Below are 22,743 nucleotides of genomic sequence, written 5' to 3' on the forward strand. Positions count from 1 at the left end.
CACGTTTGGCACTTGACTCGACCGAGTCGCGTCGGCAACGTTGGGACGGAATCGACGGAGTCGTGCCGACACGTTTGGCACTTGACTCGACGGAGTCGCGTCGGCAACGTTGGGACGGACTCGAAGGAGTCGTGCCGACACGTTTGGTACTTGACTCGACCGAGTCGCGTCGGCAACGTTGGGACAGACTCGACGGAGTCGTGCAAACACGTTAGGATGGACTCGATGGAGTCGTGCCGACACGTTTAGCACTTGACTCGACCGAGTCGCGTCGGCAACGTTGGGACGGACTCGACGAAGTCGTGCCGACACGTTTGGCACTTGACTCGACGGAGTCTCGTCGGCAACGTTGGGATGGTCTCGAATGAGTTGTGCCGACACGTTTGGCACTTGACTCGACGGAGTGGCGTCAGCAACGTTGGGACAGACTCGACGGAGTCGTGCAAACACGTTGTGATGGACTCGATGGAGTCGTGCCGACACGTTTGGCACTTGACTCGACGGAGTCGCGTCGGCAACGTTGGGACGGACTCGAAGGAGTCGTGCCGACACGTTTGGTACTTGACTCGACCGAGTCGCGTCGGCAACGTTGGGACAGACTCGACGGAGTCGTGCAAACACGTTAGGATGGACTCGATGGAGTCGTGCCGACATGTTTAGCACTTGACTCGACCGAGTCGCGTCTGCAACGTTGGGACAGACTCGACGAAGTCGTGCCGACACGTTTGGCACTTGACTCGACGGAGTCGCGTCGGCAACGTTGGAATGGTCTCGAATGAGTTGTGCCGACACGTTTGGCACTTGACTCGACGGAGTGGCGTCAGCAACGTTGGGACAGACTCGACGGAGTCGTGCAAACACGTTGTGATGGACTCGATGGAGTCGTGCCGACACGTTTGGCACTTGACTCGACCGAGTCGCGTCGGCAACGTTGGGACGGACTCGACGGAGTCGTGCCGACACGTTTGGCACTTGACTCGACGGATTCGCGTCGGCAATGTTGGGACGGACTCAAAGGAGTCGTGCCGACACGTTTGGCACTTGACTCGACGGAGTCGCGTCGGCAACGTTGGGACGGACTCGACGGAGTCGTGCCGACACGTTTGGCACTTGACTAGACGGAGTCGCGTCGGCAACGGACGGACTCGACGAAGTCGTGCCGACACGTTTGGCACTTGACTCGACCAAGTTGCGTCGGCAACGATGGGACGGACTGGACGGAGTCGTGCCGACACGTTTGGCACTTGACTCGACCGAGTCGCGTCGGCAACGTTGGGACGGACTCGACAGAGTCGTGCCGACATGTTTGGCACTTGACTCGACCGAGTCGCGTCGGCAACGTTGGGATGGACTCGACGGAGTGTGCCGACACGTTTGGCACTTGACGTGACCGAGTCGCGTCGGCAACGTTGGGACGGACTCGACGGAGTCGTGCCGACACGTTTGGCACTTGACGCGACCGAGTCGCGTCGGCAACGTTGGGACGGACTCGACGGAATCGTGCCGACACGTTTGGCACTTGACGCGACCGAGTTGCGTCGGCAACGTTGGGACGGACTCGACGGAGTCGTGCCGACACGTTTGGCACTTGACTCGACGGAGTCGCGTCGGCAACGTTGGGACGGACTCGAAGGAGTCGTGCCGACACGTTTGGCACTTGACTCGACAGTGTCGCGTCGGCAACTTTGGGACGGACTCGATGGAGTCGTGCCGACACGTTTGGCACTTGACTCGACCAAGTCGCGTCGGCAACGTTGGGACGGACTCGACGAAGTCGTGCCGACACGTTTGGCACTTGACTCGACAGAGTCACGTCTGCAACGTTGGGACGGACTCGACGGAGTCGTGCCGACATGTTTGGCACTTGACTCGACCGAGTCGCATCGGCAACGTTAGGACGGACTCGACAGAGTCGTGCAAATACGTTAGGATGGACTCGATGGAGTCGTGCCGACACGTTTAGCACTCGACTCGACGAAGTCTTGTCGGCAACGTTGAGACGGACTCGAAGGAGTCGTGCCGACACAATTGGCACTTGACTCGACCGAGTCGCGTCGGCAACGTTGGGACAGACTCGACAGAGTCGTGCAAACACGTTGGGATGGAGTCGTGCCGACACGTTTAGCACTTGACTCGACAGAGTGGCGTCGGCAACGTTGGGACGGACTCGATGGAGTCGTGCCGACACGTTTGGCACTTGACTCGACGGAGTCGCGTCGGCAACGTTGGGACGGACTCGAAGGAGTCGTGCCGACATGTTTGGCACTTGACTCGACGAAGTCTCGTCAGCAACGTTGGGACGTACTCGACGGAGTCGTGCCGAAACGTTTGGCACTTGACTCGACCGAGTCGCGTCGGCCACGTTGGGACGGACTCGACGGAGTCGTGCCGAGATGTTTGGCACTTGACTCGACGAAGTCTCGTCGGCAACGTTGGGACGGACTCGAAGGAGTCGTGCCGACACGTTTGGCACTTGACTCGAAGGAGTCACGTCGGCAACGTTGGGACGGACTCGAAGGAGTCGTGCCGACACGTTTGGCACTTGACTCGACCGAGTCACGTCGGCAACGTTGGGACGGACTCGACAGAGTCATGCCGACACGTTTGGCACTTGACTCGACCGAGTCGCATCGGCAACGTTGGGACGGACTCGACGGAGTCGTGCTGACACGTTTGGCACTTGACTTGACAGAGTCTCGTCGGCAACGTTGGGACAGACTCGAAGGAGTTGTGCCGACACGTTTGACACTTGACTCGACAGAGTCGCGTCTGCAGCGTTTGGGACTGACTCAAAGGAGTCGTGCCGACACGTTTGGCACTTGACTCGACGGAGTTGCGTCGGCAACGTTGGGACGGACTCAAAGGAGTCGTGCCGACATGTTTGGCACTTGACTCGACGGAGTGGCGTCGGCAACGTTGGGAGGGACTCGACGGAGTCGTGCAAACACGTTGGGATGGACTCGATGGAGTCGTGCCGACACGTTTGGCACTTGACTCGACCGAGTCGCGTCGGCAACTTTAAGACGGACTCGACAGAGTCGTGCAAACACGTTAGGATGGACTCGATGGAGTCGTGCCGACACGTTTAGCACTTGACTCGACCAAGTCGCGTTGGCAACGTTGGGACGGACTCGACGGAGTCGTGCCGACACGTTTGGCACTTGACTCGACGGAGTCTCGTCGGCAACGTTGGGACCGACTCGAAGGAGTCGTGCCAACACGTTTGGCACTTGACTCGACGGAGTTGCGTCGGCAACGTTGGGACGGACTCGAAGGAGTCGTGCTGACACATTTGGCACTTGACTCGACGGAGTGGCGTCGGCAACGCTGGGACGGACTCGACGGAGTCGTGCAAACACGTTGTGATGGACTCGATGGAGTCGTGCCGACACGTTTGGCACTTGACTCGACCGAGTCGCGTCGACACGTTTGGCCCTTGACTCGACCGAGTCGCGTCGGCAACGTTGGGACGGACTCGACGAAGTCGTGCCGACACGTTTGGCACTTGACGCGACCGAGTCGCGTCGACAACGTTGGGACGGACTTGACGGAGTCGTGCCGACACGTTTGGCACTTGACTCGACAGAGTGGCGTCGGCAATGTTGGGACGGACTCGATGGAGTCGTGCCGACACGTTTGGCACTTGACTCGACGGAGTCGCGTCGGCAACGTTGGGACGGACTCGAAGGAGTCGTGCCGACACGTTTGGCACTTGACTCGACGGAGTCGCGTCGGCAACGTTGGGACGGACTCAACGGAGTCGTGCCGAAACGTTTGGCACTTGACTTGACCGAGTCGCGTCGGCAACGTTGGGACGGACTCGACGGAGTCGTGCCGAGACGTTTGGCACTTGACTCGACGGAGTCTCGTCGGCAACGTTGGGACGGACTCGAAGGAGTCGTGCCGACACGTTTGGCACTTGACTCGACGGAGTCACGTCGGCAACGTTGGGGCGGACTCGAAGGAGTCGTGCCGACACGTTTGGCACTTGACTCGACAGAGTGGCGTCGGCAATGTTGGGACGGACTCGATGGAGTCGTGCCGACACGTTTGGCACTTGACTCGACGGAGTGGCGTCGGCAACGTTGGGACGGACTCGACGGAGTCGTGCAAACACGTTGTGATGGACTCGATGGAGTCGTGCCGACACGTTTGGCACTTGACTCGACCGAGTCGCGTCGACACGTTTGGCCCTTGACTCGACGGAGTCGCGTCAGCAACGTTGGGACGGACTCGACGGAGTCGTGCCGACACGTTTGGCACTTGACGCGACCGAGTCGCGTCGACAACGTTGGGACGGACTCGACGGAGTCGTGCCGACACGTTTGGCACTTGACTCGACAGAGTGGCGTCGGCAATGTTGGGACGGACTCGATGGAGTCGTGCCGACACGTTTGGCACTTGACTCGACGGAGTCGCGTCGGCAACGTTGGGACGGACTCAAAGGAGTCGTGCCGACACGTTTGGCACTTGACTCGACGGAGTCGCGTCGGCAACGTTGGGACGGACTCGACGGAGTCGTGCCGAAACGTTTGGCACTTGACTCGACCGAGTCGCGTCGGCAACGTTGGGACGGACTCGACGGAGTCGTGCCGAAACGTTTGCCACTTGACTTGACGGAGTCGCGTCGGCAACGTTGGGAGGGACTCGACGGAGTCGTGCAAACACGTTGGGATGGACTCGATGGAGTCGTGCCGACACGTTTGGCACTTGACTCAACCGAGTCGCGTCGGCAACGTTGGGACGGACTCGACAGAGTCGTGCAAACACGTTAGGATGGACTCGATGGAGTCGTGCCGACACGTTTAGCACTTGACTCGACCGAGTCGCGTTGGCAACGTTGGGACGGACTCGACGGAGTCGTGCCGACACGTTTGGCACTTGACTCGACGGAGTCTCGTCGGCAACGTTGGGACCGACTCGAAGGAGTCGTGCTGACACATTTGGCACTTGACTCGACGGAGTGGCTTCGGCAACGCTGGGACGGACTCGACGGAGTCGTGCAAACACGTTGTGATGGACTCGATGGAGTCGTGCCGACACGTTTGGCACTTGACTCGACCGAGTCGCGTCGACACGTTTGGCCCTTGACTCGACCGAGTCGCGTCGGCAACGTTGGGACGGACTCGACGAAGTCGTGCCGACACGTTTGGCACTTGACGCGACCGAGTCGCGTCGACAACGTTGGGACGGACTTGACGGAGTCATGCCGACACGTTTGGCACTTGACTCGACAGAGTGGCGTCGGCAATGTTGGGACGGACTCGATGGAGTCGTGCCGACACGTTTGGCACTTGACTCGACGGAGTCGCGTCGGCAACGTTGGGACGGACTCGAAGGAGTCGTGCCGACACGTTTGGCACTTGACTCGACGGAGTCGCGTCGGCAACGTTGGGACGGACTCAACGGAGTCGTGCCGAAACGTTTGGCACTTGACTTGACCGAGTCGCGTCGGCAACGTTGGGACGGACTCGACGGAGTCGTGCCGAGACGTTTGGCACTTGACTCGACGGAGTCTCGTCGGCAACGTTGGGACGGACTCGAAGGAGTCGTGCCGACACGTTTGGCACTTGACTCGACGGAGTCACGTCGGCAACGTTGGGGCGGACTCGAAGGAGTCGTGCCGACACGTTTGGCACTTGACTCGACAGAGTGGCGTCGGCAATGTTGGGACGGACTCGATGGAGTCGTGCCGACACGTTTGGCACTTGACTCGACGGAGTGGCGTCGGCAACGCTGGGACGGACTCGACGGAGTCGTGCAAACACGTTGTGATGGACTCGATGGAGTCGTGCCGACACGTTTGGCACTTGACTCGACCGAGTCGCGTCGACACGTTTGGCCCTTGACTCGACGGAGTCGCGTCAGCAACGTTGGGACGGACTCGACGGAGTCGTGCCGACACGTTTGGCACTTGACGCGACCGAGTCGCGTCGGCAACGTTGGGACGGACTCGACGGAGTCGTGCCGACACGTTTGGCACTTGACTCGACAGAGTGGCGTCGGCAACGTTGGGACGGACTCGACGGAGTCGTGCCGACACGTTTGGCACTTGACTCGACGGAGTCGCGTCGGCAACGTTGGGACGGACTCGACGGAGTCGTGCCGACATGTTTGGCACTTGACTCGACGGAGTCGCGTCGGCAACGTTGGGACGGACTCGACGGAGTCGTGCCGAAACTTTTGCCACTTGACTCGACCGAGTCGCGTCGGCAACGTTGGGACGGACTCGACGGAGTCGTGCCGAAACGTTTGGCACTTGACTCGACCGAGTCGCGTCGGCAACGTTGGGACGGACTCGACGGAGTCTTGCCGAGACGTTTGGCACTTGACTCGACGGAGTCTCGTCGGCAACGTTGGGACGGACTCGAAGGAGTCGTGCCGACACGTTTGGCACTTGACTCGACCGAGTCGCATCGGCAACGTTGGGACGGACTCGAAGGAGTTGTGCCGACACGTTTGACACTTGACTCGACAGAGTCGCGTCTGCAGCGTTGGGACGGACTCGACAGAGTCGTGCGGACACGTTTGGCACTTGACTCGACGGAGTCTCGTCGGCAACGTTGGGACAGACTCGAAGGAGTTGTGCCAACACGTTTGGCACTTGACTCGACAGAGTCGCGTCTGCAGCGTTGGGACGGACTCGACAGAGTCGTGCGGACACGTTTGGCACTTGACCCGACCGAGTCGCGTTGGCAACGTTGGGACGGACTCGACGGAGTCGTGCAAACACGTTTGGCACTTGACTCGACGGAGTCACGTCAGCAACGTTGGGACAGATTCGACGGAGTCGTGCAAACACGTTGGGATGGACTCGATGGAGTCGTGCCGACAAGTTTGGCACTTGACTCGACGGAGTCGCGTCGGCAACGTTGGGACGGACTCGACAGAGTCGTGCAAACACGTTGGGATGGACTCGATGGAGTCGTGCCGACACGTTTGGCACTTGACTTGACGGAGTCGCGTCTGCAACGTTGGGACGGACTCGACGGAGTCGTGCCGACACGTTTGGCACTTGACTCAACGGAGTCTCGTCGGCAACGTTGGGACGGACTCGACGGAGTCGTGCCGAGATGTTTGGCACTTGACTCGACGGAGTCGTGTTGGCAACATTGAGACGGACTCGACGGAGTCGTGCCGACACGTTTGGCACTTCACTCGACGGAGTCGCGTCTGCAACGTTGGGACGGACTTAATGGAGTTGTGCCGACACATTTGGCACTTGACTCGACGGAGTCACGTCGGCAACGTTGGGACGGACTCGACGGAGTCGTGCAAACACGTTGGGATGGACTCGATGGAGTCGTGCTGACACGTTTGGCACTTCACTCGACGGAGTGGCGTCGGCAACGTTGGGACGGACTTAATGGAGTCGTGCCAACGCGTTTGGCACTTGACTTGACGGAGTCGCGTCGGCAACGTTGGGACGGACTCAACGGAGTCGTGCCGACACGTTTGGTACTTGACCCAAAGGAGTCTCGTCGGCAACGTTGGGACGGACTCGAAGGAGTCATGCCGACACGTTTGGCACTTGACTCGACGGAGTCGCGTCGGCAACGTTGGGACGGACTTAATGGAGTCGTGCCGACACGTTTGGCACTTGACTCAACCGAGTCGCGTCGGCAACGTTGGGACAAACTCGACGGAGTCGTGCAAACACGTTGGGACGGACTCGAAGGAGTCGTGCCGACACGTTTGGCACTTGACTCGACGGAGTCTCGTCGGCAACGTTGGGACGGACTCGAAGGAGTCGTGCCGACACGTTTGGCACTTGACTCGACGGAGTCTCGTCGGCAACGTTGGGACGGACTCGAAGGAGTCGTGCCGACACGTTTGGTACTTGACTCGACGGAGTCGCGTCGGCAACGTTGGGACGGACTCAAAGGAGTCGTGCCGACACGTTTGGCACTTGACTCGACGGAGTCGCGTCGGCAACATTGGGACGGACTCGACGGAGTCGTGCCGACACGTTTGGCACTTCACTCGACGGAGTCGCGTCGGCAACGTTGGGACGGACTTAATGGAGTCGTGCCGACACGTTTGGCACTTGACTCGACGGAGTCACGTCGGCAACGTTGGGACGGACTCGACGGAGTCGTGCAAACACGTTGGGATGGACTCGATGGAGTCGTGCCGACACGTTTGGCACTTCACTCGACGGAGTGGCGTCGGCAACGTTGGGACGGACTTAATGGAGTCGTGCCAACACGTTTGGCACTTGACTTGAAGGAGTCGCATCGGCAATGTTGGGACGGACTCGATGGAGTCGTGCCGACACGTTTGGCACTTGACTCGACGGAGTCTCGTCGGCAACGTTGGGACAGACTCGAAGGAGTTGTGCCGACACGTTTGACACTTGACTCGACAGAGTCGCGTCTGCAGCGTTGGGACGGACTCGACAGAGTCGTGCGGACACGTTTGGCACTTGACCCGACCGAGTCGCGTTGGCAACGTTGGGACGGACTCGACGGAGTCGTGCAAACACGTTTGGCACTTGACTCGACGGAGTCACGTCGGCAACGTTGGGACAGATTCGACGGAGTCGTGCAAACACGTTGGGATGGACTCGATGGAGTCGTGCCGACACGTTTGGCACTTGACTCGACGGAGTCGCGTCGGCAACGTTGGGACGGACTCGACAGAGTCGTGCAAACACGTTGGGATGGACTCGATGGAGTCGTGCCGACACGTTTGGCACTTGACTTGACGGAGTCGCGTCTGCAACGTTGGGACGGACTCGACGGAGTCGTGCCGACACGTTTGGCACTTGACTCAACGGAGTCTCGTCGGCAACGTTGGGACGGACTCAAAGGAGTCGTGCCGACACGTTTGGCACTTGACTCGACGGAGTCGCGTCGGCAACATTGAGACAGACTCGACGGAGTCGTGCCGACACGTTTGGCACTTGACTCGACGGAGTCGCGTCGGCAACGTTGGGACGGACTTAATGGAGTCGTGCCGACACGTTTGGCACTTGACTCGACGGAGTCACGTCGGCAACGTTGGGACGGACTCGACGGAGTCGTGCAAACACGTTGGGATGGACTCGATGGAGTCGTGCTGACACGTTTGGCACTTCACTCGACGGAGTGGCGTTGGCAACGTTGGGACGGACTTAATGGAGTCGTGCCAACACGTTTGGCACTTGACTTGACGGAGTCACGTCGGCAACGTTGGGACGGACTCAACGGAGTCGTGCCGACACGTTTGGCACTTGACCCAAAGGAGTCTCGTCGGCAACGTTGGGACGGACTCGAAGGAGTCATGCCGACACGTTTGGCACTTGACTCGACGGAGTCGCGTCGGCAACGTTGGGACGGACTTAATGGAGTCGTGCCGACACGTTTGGCACTTGACTCAACCAAGTCGCGTCGGCAACGTTGGGACGGACTCGACGGAGTCGTGCAAACACGTTGGGACGGATTCGATGGAGTCGTGCCGACACGTTTGGCACTTGACTCGACCGAGTCGCGTCTGTAACGTTGGGACGGACTCGACGGAGTCGTGCCGACACGTTTGGCACTTGACTCGACGGAGTCTCGTCGGCAACGTTGGGACGGACTCGAAGGAGTCGTGCCGACACGTTTGGCACTTGACTCGACGGAGTCTCGTCGGCAACGTTGGGACGGACTCGAAGGAGTCGTGCCGACACGTTTGGTACTTGACTCAACGGAGTCGCGTCGGCAACGTTGGGACGGACTCAAAGGAGTCGTGCCGACACGTTTGGCACTTGACTCGACGGAGTCGCGTCGGCAACATTGGGACGGACTCGACGGAGTCGTGCCGACACGTTTGGCACTTCACTCGACGGAGTCGCGTCGGCAACGTTGGGACGGACTTAATGGAGTCGTGCCGACACGTTTGGCACTTGACTCGACGGAGTCACGTCGGCAACGTTGGGACGGACTCGACGGAGTCGTGCAAACACGTTGGGATGGACTCGATGGAGTCGTGCCGACACGTTTGGCACTTCACTTGACGGAGTGGCGTCGGCAACGTTGGGACGGACTTAATGGAGTCGTGCCAACACGTTTGGCACTTGACTTGACGGAGTCGCATCGGCAACGTTGGGACGGACTCAACGGAGTCGTGCCGACACGTTTGGTACTTGACCCAACGGAGTCTCGTCGGCAACGTTGGGACGGACTCGAAGGAGTCGTGCCGACACGTTTGGCACTTGACTCGACCGAGTCACGTCGGCAACGTTGGGACGGACTCGACAGAGTCGTGCCGACACGTTTGGCACTTGACTCGACCGAGTCGCATCGGCAACGTTGGGACGGACTCGATGGAGTCGTGCCGACACGTTTGGCACTTGACTCGACGGAGTCTCGTCGGCAACGTTGGGACAGACTCGAAGGAGTTGTGCCGACACGTTTGACACTTAACTCGACAGAGTCGCGTCTGCAGCGTTGGGACGGACTCGACAGAGTCGTGCGGACACGTTTGGCACTTGACCCGACCGAGTCGCGTTGGCAACGTTGGGACGGACTCGACGGAGTCGTGCAAACACGTTTGGCACTTGACTCGACGGAGTCACGTCGGCAATGTTGGGACAGATTCGACGGAGTCGTGCAAACACGTTGGGATGGACTCGATGGAGTCGTGCCGTTGGGACGGACTCGACAGAGTCGTGCAAACACGTTGGGATGGACTCGATGGAGTCGTGCCGACACGTTTGGCACTTGACTCGACGGAGTCGCGTCTGCAACGTTGGGACGGACTCGACGGAGTCGTGCCGACACGTTTGGCACTTGACTCAACGGAGTCTCGTCGGCAACGTTGGGACGGACTCAAAGGAGTCGTGCCGACACGTTTGGCACTTGACTCGACGGAGTCGCGTCGGCAACGTTGGGACGGACTCGACGGAGTCGTGCCGACACGTTTGGCACTTGACTCGACGGAGTCGCGTCGGCAACGTTGGGACGGACTTAATGGAGTCGTGCCGACACGTTTGGCACTTGACTCGACGGAGTCACGTCGGCAACGTTGGGACGGACTCGACGGAGTCGTGCAAACACGTTGGGATGGACTCGATGGAGTCGTGCTGACACGTTTGGCACTTCACTCGACGGAGTGGCGTCGGCAACATTGGGACGGACTTAATGGAGTCGTGCCAACACGTTTGGCACTTGACTTGACGGAGTCGCGTCGGCAACGTTGGGACGGACTCAACGGAGTCGTGCCGACACGTTTGGTACTTGACCCAAAGGAGTCTCGTCGGCAACGTTGGGACGGACTCGACGGAGTCGTGCCGACACGTTTGGCACTTGACTCAACGGAGTCGCGTCGGCAACGTTGGGACGGACTTAATGGAGTCGTGCCGACACATTTGGCACTTGACTCAACCGAGTCGCGTCGGCAACGTTGGGACGGACTCGACAGAGTTGTGCAAACACGTTGGGACGCATTCAATAGAGTCTTGCTGACACGTTTGGCACTTGACTCGACAGAGTCGCGTCTGTAACGTTGGGACGGACTCGAAGGAGTCGTGCCGACACGTTTGGCACTTGACTCGACGGAGTCTCGTCGGCAACGTTGGGACGGACTCGAAGGAGTCGTGCCGACACGTTTGGCACTTGACTCGACGGAGTCTCGTCGGCAACGTTGGGACGGACTCGACGGAGTCGTGCCGACACGTTTGGTACTTGACTCGACGGAGTCGCGTCGGCAACGTTGGGACGGACTCAAAGGAGTCGTGCCGACACGTTTGGCACTTGACTCGACGGAGTCGCGTCGGCAACATTGGGACGGACTCGACGGAGTCGTGCCGACACGTTTGGCACTTCACTCGACGGAGTCGCGTCGGCAACGTTGGGACGGACTTAATGGAGTCGTGCCGACACGTTTGGCACTTGACTCGATGGAGTCACGTCGGCAACGTTGGGACGGACTCGACGGAGTCGTGCAAACACGTTGGGATGGACTCGATGGAGTCGTGCCGACACGTTTGGCACTTCACTCGACGGAGTGGCGTCGGCAACGTTGGGACGGACTTAATGGAGTCGTGCCAACACGTTTGGCACTTGACTTGACGGAGTCGCATCGGCAATGTTGGGACGGACTCGATGGAGTCGTGCCGACACGTTTGGCACTTGACTCGACGGAGTCTCGTCGGCAACGTTGGGACAGACTCGAAGGAGTTGTGCCGACACGTTTGACACTTGACTCGACAGAGTCGCGTCTGCAGCGTTGGGACGGACTCGACAGAGTCGTGCGGACACGTTTGGCACTTGACCCGACCGAGTCGCGTTGGCAACGTTGGGACGGACTCGACGGAGTCGTGCAAACACGTTTGGCACTTGACTCGACGGAGTCACGTCGGCAACGTTGGGACAGATTCGACGGAGTCGTGCAAACACGTTGGGATGGACTCGATGGAGTCGTGCCGACAAGTTTGGCACTTGACTCGACGGAGTCGCGTCGGCAACGTTGGGACGGACTCGACAGAGTCGTGCAAACACGTTGGGATGGACTCGATGGAGTCGTGCCGACACGTTTGGCACTTGACTTGACGGAGTCGCGTCTGCAACGTTGGGACGGACTCGACGGAGTCGTGCCGACACGTTTGGCACTTGACTCAACGGAGTCTCGTCGGCAACGTTGGGACGGACTCAAAGGAGTCGTGCCGACACGTTTGGCACTTGACTCGACGGAGTCGCGTCGGCAACATTGAGACGGACTCGACGGAGTCGTGCCGACACGTTTGGCACTTCACTCGACGGAGTCGCGTCGGCAACGTTGGGACGGACTTAATGGAGTCGTGCCGACACGTTTGGCACTTGACTCGACGGAGTCACGTCGGCAACGTTGGGACGGACTCGACGGAGTTGTGCAAACACGTTGGGATGGACTCGATGGAGTCGTGCTGACACGTTTGGCACTTCACTCGACGGAGTGGCGTCGGCAACGTTGGGACGGACTTAATGGAGTCGTGCCAACACGTTTGGCACTTGACTTGACGGAGTCGCGTCGGCAACGTTGGGACGGACTCAACGGAGTCGTGCCGACACGTTTGGTACTTGACCCAAAGGAGTCTCGTCGGCAACGTTGGGACGGACTCGAAGGAGTCATGCCGACACGTTTGGCACTTGACTTGACGGAGTCGCGTCGGCAACGTTGGGACGGACTTAATGGAGTCGTGCCGACACGTTTGGCACTTGACTCAACCGAGTCGCGTCGGCAACGTTGGGACGGACTCGACGGAGTCGTGCAAACACGTTGGGACGGATTCGATGGAGTCGTGCCGACACGTTTGGCACTTGACTCGACCGAGTCGCGTCTGTAACGTTGGGACGGACTCGAAGGAGTCGTGCCGACACGTTTGGCACTTGACTCGACGGAGTCTCGTCGGCAACGTTGGGACGGACTCGAAGGAGTCGTGCCGACACGTTTGGCACTTGACTCGACGGAGTCTCGTCGGCAACGTTGGGATGGACTCGAAGGAGTCGTGCCGACACGTTTGGTACTTGACTCGACGGAGTCGCGTCGGCAACGTTGGGACGGACTCAAAGGAGTCGTGCCGACACGTTTGGCACTTGACTCGACGGAGTCGCGTCGGCAACATTGGGACGGACTCGACGGAGTCGTGCCGACACGTTTGGCACTTCACTCGACGGAGTCGCGTCGGCAACGTTGGGACGGACTTAATGGAGTCGTGCCGACACGTTTGGCACTTGACTCGACGGAGTCACGTCGGCAACGTTGGGACGGACTCGACGGAGTCGTGCAAACACGTTGGGATGGACTCGATGGAGTCGTGCCGACACGTTTGGCACTTCACTCGACGGAGTGGCGTCGGCAACGTTGGGACGGACTTAATGGAGTCGTGCCAACACGTTTGGCACTTGACTTGACGGAGTCGCATCGGCAATGTTGGGACGGACTCAACGGAGTCGTGCCGACACGTTTGGTACTTGACCCAACGGTGTCTCGTCGGCAACGTTGGGACGGACTCGAAGGAGTCATGCCGACACGTTTGGCACTTGACTCGACGGAGTCGCGTCGGCAACGTTGGGACGGACTTAATGGAGTCGTGCCGACACGTTTGGCACTTGACTCAACCGAGTCGCGTCGGCAACGTTGGGACGGACTCGACGGAGTCGTGCAAACACCTTGGGACGGATTCGATGGAGTCGTGCCGACACGTTTGGCACTTGACTCGACCGAGTCGCGTCTGTAACGTTGGGACGGACTCGAAGGAGTCGTGCCGACACGTTTGGCACTTGACTCGACGGAGTCTCGTCGGCAACGTTGGGACGGACTCGAAGGAGTCGTGCCGACACGTTTGGCACTTGACTCGACGGAGTCTCGTCGGCAACGTTGGGACGGACTCGACGGAGTCGTGCCGACACGTTTGGCACTTGACTCGATGGAGTCATGTCGGCAACGTTGGGACAGACTCGACAGAGTCGTGCCGACACGTTTGGCACTTGACACAGTCACATAGGCAACGTTGGGATGGACTCGACAGAGTCGTGCCGACATGTTTGGCACTTGACTCGACAGAGTCGTGTTGGCAACGTTGGGACGGACTCTATGGAGTCGTGCCGACACGTTTGGCACTTGACTCAACCGAGTTGCGTCGGCAACGTTGGGACGGACTTGACGAAGTTGTGCAAACACGTTGGGATGGACTCGATGGAGTCGTGCCGACACCTTTGGCACTTGACTCGGCGGAGTCGCGTCAGTAACGTTGGGACGGACTCTACGGAGTCGTGCCGTTACGTTTGGCACTTGACTCGACCGAGTCGCGTCAGCAACATTGGGACGGACCTGACGGTGTCGTGCTGACACGTTTGGCACTTGACTCAACCGAGTCGCGTCGGCAACGTTGGGACGGACTCGACGGAGTCGTGCAAACACGTTGGGACAGACTTGGCGGAGTCGTGCCGACACGTTTGGCACTTGACTAAACCGAGTCACGTCGGCAATGTTGGGACGGAATCGACGGAGTCGTGCCAACACGTTTGGCACTTGACTTGACAGAGTAGCGTCGGCAACGTTGGGACGGACTCGATGGAGTCGTGCCGACACGTTTGGCACTTGACTCAACCGAGTCGCGTTGGCAACGTTGGGACGGACGTCAACTACAAACGCCCCCATCAGCGGAGGTTTGCTTTGCAGACCAAAGCGTGAGCATAAACCATGGGGCAACCTTCAGATCTCTCTGATGAAGCCAATACAGAAGTGATATAAACTGCAATTCACTCACATCCCGCTGCTTTACCCATTTTTGGATATCCGCAAGTGACACGGCCAAGATTGCAACGGCAGGAACCGCCTAATTTAGAGGCATAGTTCACTTTAAAATGAAAATTCATTTACTCATCCTCATGTTGTTGTAAACCTGTATGAATTTCTTTTTTCTGATGAACACAAAAGAAGATATTTTGAGAAATAATGGTAAACATACAGCAGATATTGACCATTGACTTCTATAGTAGGAATAAAAAATATGATGGAATTTTATGGGTACCGTCAACTGTGTGTTTATCATCATTTATCAAAATATTTTCTTCATCATTTATCACAATATTTCCAAAAAATATTTTCCTACTACGGAAGTGAATGGTCACTCTTTGCTGTGTGTTACCACCATTTCTCAAATTATCTTCTTTTGTGTTCATCAGAAAAAGAAATTATACAGGTTTAGATGAGTAAATGATGACAGAATTTTCATTTTAAAGTAAAATATCCCTTTAAGCTTCAAAAACAATCTTCAGAAACCTATGAATGACGTCACAGGCACTACGTCTATTAGTCTATGGTTTAAACAAACCATGCATCATGCAAATGAGCAGTCAAAACACGATCGTGCATTCCGTATTTCCACGGGTGCACTGTACATGCCTGATTAAGAACAATAACAGAAAAATATAACTGAATATAAAACCCAAATACTGTGGACAGACAGCTAAGCAGAAATCCACACAGAAATCCGATATAAATTTAAAACACACACACATATATGGCAATATTTTTGTAAAAGTGTCTGACAACTGAAAAAATCTAAATGTACTCATACAATCCACAAAGATGAAGGCTTTGGATGTTAAACAACTTCTAGCAGTAGGAATATTTGCAATAAACAAGATATAGTCTTAATAAAGAAATCATACTAAACCATAGTAATCACCACATCACACTATACATTTAGGAAGAACTACCAAACACAAGCAAACATTAAAGGAAAACATGATTTCTGCTAAATATGCCCATATGTTAAAGGGGTGGTTCAATGGTATTTCAAGCATTCTGACTTATTAACACAGTTATAGAGTTGTTTCCTCATGCTAAATGTAGGTAAAGTGTCAAAAAAGCAGTTGGACGTGTTACAGAGTATTTCTGTGCCGAATGCACTTCGCCAAGGTTCGTACAAGTTTCGGAAAGTTTTTTTCGATTACAGGTCCAACTGACGTTTCAGGGGTTTTCTATACGTATCACTTCTGTCAGGATCTGTCAAAATCATGTGTTTAATTATATCTAGTCTTTGTGTTCAGGGTCCTGGCAGTACCATGTTCTATGTGGGAAATGCGTGCCTTTAGTATTGAATTATTCTGACCACGCATTTCCCGGGTCTCGTCACTTTTTCCCGCTCCCTTACTTGTCATTGATTTCAGCTGTGTCCCTCATTAGTTCTCCCTATTTATTGTCCTTGTGTTTGCTGTTCTGTGCTTGTGCGTCTTGTTGAATCATTGTTACATTCCCTGTCGTGTTCCTGAGTCTTGCTTTTGTGAGTATTTAGTATATTAAGTCTAGTTTGTTATTTGTAGTTTATGTTGGTTCATGTTTAGTTTAATGTTAGTTTAGTGTAGTGTGATCCTGTCTTGTTTTACCCCCTCGTGGGTTTTGTTTTCCCTGTTTGTTGTCAATAAATTATTATTTTTAGTCCTGTCTGCATTTGGGTTCGTCATTGTCTGAAATCCTCACAACTTCTTTATATGGGCACTTCCCCCATAAAAAAAACCCTGCCCACCATCAATCAGCGGGAGACGCTAGAACTTACAAACATTTACATCACGCGACAGCTTTGTTTAATCTCAAAACTCAACAATGGCACAAATTAAGAAGTGTGTTTTGGGATGTAAGGAGAAGAAATCCAGCCTTATGAAAACAATGGATATAGTTTATTATCCGGGGTAGTAGCAGAGTTTTGCGTGTGTGTTTGATGCGCTGGATTTTCCCAACCAGGTCACGAGTTGCATGTGGTAAGTAAGACTTCTGTCTTATGTTGTAAATATGCGCGTGCATATTATATAAATGACACGAACATTTAGTGAATCACAAGTTATAAGTGTTGTATAGTGTTGCATGACTCGTACTCGCTCCACCCGCGGTAGTAAATCCTCCTTCTTCATTTTTTCGTACGTTACCGGAAAGATTCGGTAAAGCAAATATTTCTTTTATAGATCTGATTAAACTAAAGACTCTTCGGAGATATAAAGGATGTCATACTACTCTATAGGTCCTCCAGATTAACATCAGAAATGCAGAAACAGCGTGTGTTACGTGAGCTTTAAAGATCTGTAAAAATGACTGAAGCCCTTTGACATATTGGGGTTTGCAGATGGCAGCAAATAATCTTAAAATACAACAATGTAGTAACATTTCTAAAAGTTCTCGGTTTTTATATCTGACCCTAAATTACATACATTTATTTACAGTAGTTTAATATTCACGTGTTAGCATTTAACCATTTTCTGTTTTACTGTAACAAAAGTTGAAACAACCAATAAAAAGTCCATTCCAGTTACCCACATTCAGGTTACTTTGTGAGATAGTCCGACCAATTTTCCCCCAATCTCTACAGCTCGAACTCTGAATTTTGACTGTCCAAGCCCTAGAATGATGGATGTACCAAAAGAGTAAAAGCCCACAACAGAATAAAGTATATTACCACTTGGATCAAAATTATATACATTCAAACGAATTATGATTTCATCTGACATTAGCCAAGCTGAGGAGAAAAAATAAAGCACATTTTGTGTGATGTTCATTATAGTCACTCTCTTCTGCTGGTAATGAAGAGCAGAGAAAGAACTTGAGTCCTCCATCCTCTTCACATGTTGCCATAGATAGAGAACAGTGGAAGTGTTTGATGTCACCATGATGCCTAGACAAACCAAAAAATAGAAACATCTAAGCCAAAAGTCTGTCAGTATCAGATCGGACTCTTAAGCCTTCACTGGTGACATTCAAGGCAACGCTGGATGAATTCAAGTCCACTTGAGAAATGAAAACTTTTCTTGGAAGAACACGCATAATGAATCCGAATAAACACTAGATGTGGATTAGGATTAAAGGATAAGTCCATTTTCTTAAAAAAATCCAGATAATTTACTCACCACCATGTCATCCAAAATGTTTATGTCTTTCTTTGTTCAGTCAAGATGAAATTATGTGTTTGGGGGGGGCATTCCAGGAGTTTTCTCATTTTAATGGACCCCAACACTCCAAACGAGGCGTAACGCTCTTGTCTAGCGAAACAATTGTCATTTTTTGCAAGAAAAAAATGCACTTTTAAACCACAACTTCTTGTCTTCCTTCAGGCCTGTGATGTGCTAGTGCAACCTCATGTAATATGTCATCACGTCAAGAGGTCACGGATCACGTATGCGAAACGTGATACGCGCCCAGTGTTTACAAGTGTGGAGAAAGAGGAGCGTTCCGACGTTGTATGTGGAATGATACTAAATAATTTTTTGTGTCAGTGTATTGTTTAAAATGGTCCGCACATTTCATTATGTAATGCGTAGCCTTTCAATGTCATTACGCATTACGTTAGGTCGCGCTGGCTCGTCACACAGCCGGAGGAAGAAGAGAAGTTGTGGTTTAAAAGTGCATTTTTTTTTTCTTGACAAAAATGACAATCGTTTTGTTAGATAAGACTCTTATGCCTTGTTTGGGATCGTTTAGAGACCTTTGAAACTGCAATTTTAAACTATATTAAAATTGTTAAGTGTTGGGGTCCATTAAAATGAGAAAAATCCTGGAATGTTTTTCTCAAAAAACAATTTCTTCTCGACTTTTTTAAGAAAATTGACTAATCCTTTAACTTTGACTAATTGTTCACCTGTAGCTCATGGTAAGGTCACTTAATGACGTACTGAATAATAGATATTTTTTGGTGCTGCCATTCTCCTGTATCTCTATGGTTTCTCTTCCCCACTCCATGGACACGCGGTTACTCTTAGGAAAATTTTATGGAACCATGTGTGCTTGATAACTTACTTGCAGCAGGTGACTATCAGAGCGATAATAACAATTAATAGCGAAGCTCTACTGGCAGGAGAGACGACCACAGCTATCAGCTTTGTAAGGGGAAGAATAAAATATATATCCATACGTTTGGCCCAACGGCGGAATCCAAACGGCATGGTGAAGGATCGTCGCGCATTTGGTCTTTTCCGGCGCTTATCAATGACGTTTTAACATAATGAAATTTATGTAGCTTCATCTGACTCCCAAAAAAAAGATAAAGACATATTGTAACATGAATCAAATTTGATGTAATTATGGAATTTGGATAAACGATTGATCATTCTATTTACTCATGTTTACATTGAACTCATTCATTCGATTACCCATGACAGCCCACACCTGCCGTTGTGCGGGTACTGAACACAAACTCGACCGTACTAGAGGTTGTAGCTAAAGCAATTTAACAAAGTCAATCTCTTGTTAAAAGGTCCCCATGTAGTTCTCAAAAATCGCCAATTAAGTATAAAACTTAAACCATAATCAGAGGTTCAGTCTAGATCCTTCTACACGCATATAGTTAAATCATAGGACTATATAACAACGTGATTATAACAAAGGTAATTATGATTACCAAATGCGATTACAAAACAACTTAGTTAAGGTTAAATAATCTGACCATACAAAAACTAGAGGTTATGGCTAAAGCAATTTAACGATACAGCTTCATGTTTACGTGCTCTCATTAAATAGTATCCATATAGCCCCCACAGTCGCTTACACCACTTAATGAATTATAACCAGAGGTTTAGCTTACCTCCTTCTAGCTGCCTATAGTTAAATCATATGACTATAGAATAACATAATTATAAAATGGATAATAGAACTATCACTCTGATAGTTCATGCGACTGCCCACCAACATAGTTAAGAGGCAGAATCTAATTAACATGAATTATCCCCGATCAAAGATTTGTGGTAACAAAGGATATCGTAATACTTTATAGTAACTAATACAGAGCAAATTAGAATGAATGCAAATGTAACAATTTATTAACCAGGTAGGAAAACATAATTCAGAAGCCAATTTACAATCCAATTAAAACACGAAGAATCAAATGAGAATATTGCATACCTGGCAAATGATGAAGATCTGGTTACAGATTCCTCAAAGTAAAATGAAATACATGATGCTGTATCAAAGATACAGCAGGGTGCATTTCTGGATATAGAAAGTCCCACCCAAATCTTTTAACATTTCCCTTAAATATCCAGAGAACAAAGCATTGTGATAATGATATACTGATTGGTTCTTGTAAGCCCAGGGTGTTGCCTAATATACATACAGTGGGTGATTGGTCAACATGTTTAAGGTAGGAGTTGTCTCCCAACATTAGGTTAAGTTTACTTATACCACGGGTCTGTTGAATGCTGTATTCTGATTGGCTAAGAAATGTTCCGTGGGTATGCATTAATTTCTGATAACCGCACACCTAACTTGTCAAATGTCTTAAAAATAGGCACCAGAGCAATGTTTGTGGTAACCGTGGTATAAGAGGATAATTGGCTCCGGTCCTTTGAATTATTTGAAAATAATGCATACCCGCGGTGAAACGGCACTCTGCGAAGGTGTGCATTATTTTCTTATAATTTAATGGCCCGTCGTCAATTATTCCTTACTTATTTATTGTCAGATTAAGATTGAATCCTGTTGTCATATTAATAAACCCAAATGTACCACTTGCATTAAAAACGCTTCATATAACCCCAAACAAGACCAGTTTCAGATAGTTTGTGTATGCAGAATGTAGCATTCCATATTTTGCTTTTAGAACATGAGGAGAGGGGGACGAGAAAGTGTGGTAGGGTGTGACTCTTCTGTCCTCACAGCATGGGGTAGCTGTCTTGGGTGTTACGAAGCTTTGGGTTTTGTTATGTGTCTGTGTGTTTTGTGTTTTGACAGCTTTCACGTTCGTGTCTGTCACTCGGGTGCTCCTCCTCCCGCTTCATTTCTTTCACCTGCGTTCCACACCTGATACTAATTTGCTTTCCTACGGTTTTCTATTTATGCTGCGTTCCATGCAGGTTTTTGAGCACGTGAATTTCGACTTCAAAACCACGACTTGTGACTCTGAACTGGGAGTATGTGTTCCAGACAGCCTGTAACCTGTGTTTTTACAACCTTTTACCTGTGAGAGTGCACTGGAATGGCAGTCAAATCCATGACTTCCCACCCGTGAACTCGTATTAGATCGATGTACTCCCAGTTCAGAGTCGTGAGTCCTGGTTTTGAAGTCTAATTTACGGGTTACAGGTTGCCTGGAACGCAGCCTGTTCCCTGCGAGTTTGTCATGTTATTTTGCTCCCCGTCCAGTTTTTGTTTCTTTACCTAGTTCTAGTTTTTGTAGTTTGTTTTGTCATCTGTGCACTCTGCTGTGTCGTTCTGTGCTGCTTGGTGTGCTCTTTGTGATTTCTCTACCCTCAGGATTATTTCACCAAGGGCTCTCGCTGCTTCGGACATTCTCTCCGCCTTTTCAGTACTGTCGCTGTCCACCGGTGTATGCTGAACTTTTATCCTGTCACCAAGAAGCGGAACACACATCCTGCTATCTAGCAGTGGAACTCTCACCCTGTCACCAAGCAGTGGATCTCTTTCAGCATTCTCCTCTCTCTCTCTCTCCTTATTGTGCAAAAATAAAAGTCATATCTGCATTTGGATCTGTGTTTGTGTTTCTTACCCTGACATTGGGGGGGTAGATGTGAATTCTTTGAGAAAGTTTTCAGATGATAATCCAACAGGAATTAGGATGCGGTTCCCTGTGGATTCAGCCATTTGCATCTGGTTTTAGAAATACCTTTTGTCAGGGTTTTGCAACACCTTACAGCTTATCGTCTGCATATGAACAACATTACATCAACAATCATTTAACATTTAGCGTCATATGTATTTACAAGCTCAATATATTAAACAACAAAGACTGGAGTGTAGAAAAATCTGTTGAGGATTTAGAAAGTTATGATATTTTTAAGATTAGAAATCAGAGGAAAAAGTTGTACATTTTAATGGTGTGTGACTGAAAATGCTGCTTATTCACATGTTTTTGCTTGTAACTTTCTGATTTTATCAGATATTTGCATGAAATTTGAACAGAAGGTAGAATTTTGTTAGTTCTTTCAAATGAAATCATGAACATTTACTGTTTGGAATGGGCCATTTAGTTGGAATTCGTTTGTCATATTCAGACCCATGGGTTTTAGAACGATGCCTGCAGTTCTGACAGGACGTTTGCTAATCTACCACCACAAACGTGTTACGTGGGTGTTACCTTTTCAAAAAGTACAGCTTTGCACCTAAAGGGTTCATATTATTATCTCAAAGGTACATATTGGTACCAAATATATGCATGTCTGTACCTAATGAGTAGGACGTTTCACAATGGTGGGTTTCTATTTTGTAATTGTCTAATTAATACTTCTGAAATTGCAATGTCATAAACCATGGCTCTTACACACTCCCTTTCGAAATGCATAGAGAAGCTACAGT

At 52.2% G+C, this 22,743-nt stretch overlaps 1 long non-coding RNA gene across 1 annotated transcript in view; it reads left to right on the forward strand.

Annotated features, from left to right (window-relative positions):
• LOC129444435 (uncharacterized) overlaps positions 1-21,905 on the forward strand; it is a 28,346-nt gene extending 6,441 nt beyond the window's left edge. The window contains exon 3 of the long non-coding RNA XR_012367621.1: positions 21,685-21,905. This is a non-coding gene — a long non-coding RNA (uncharacterized lncRNA). The remainder of the gene's footprint in view (positions 1-21,684) is intronic.
• Positions 21,906-22,743: the final 838 nt, after the last annotated feature.

The sequence above is a fragment of the Misgurnus anguillicaudatus genome, chromosome 3 (assembly GCF_027580225.2).
Source record: "Misgurnus anguillicaudatus chromosome 3, ASM2758022v2, whole genome shotgun sequence".
NCBI classification, from domain to species: domain Eukaryota; kingdom Metazoa; phylum Chordata; class Actinopteri; order Cypriniformes; family Cobitidae; genus Misgurnus; species Misgurnus anguillicaudatus.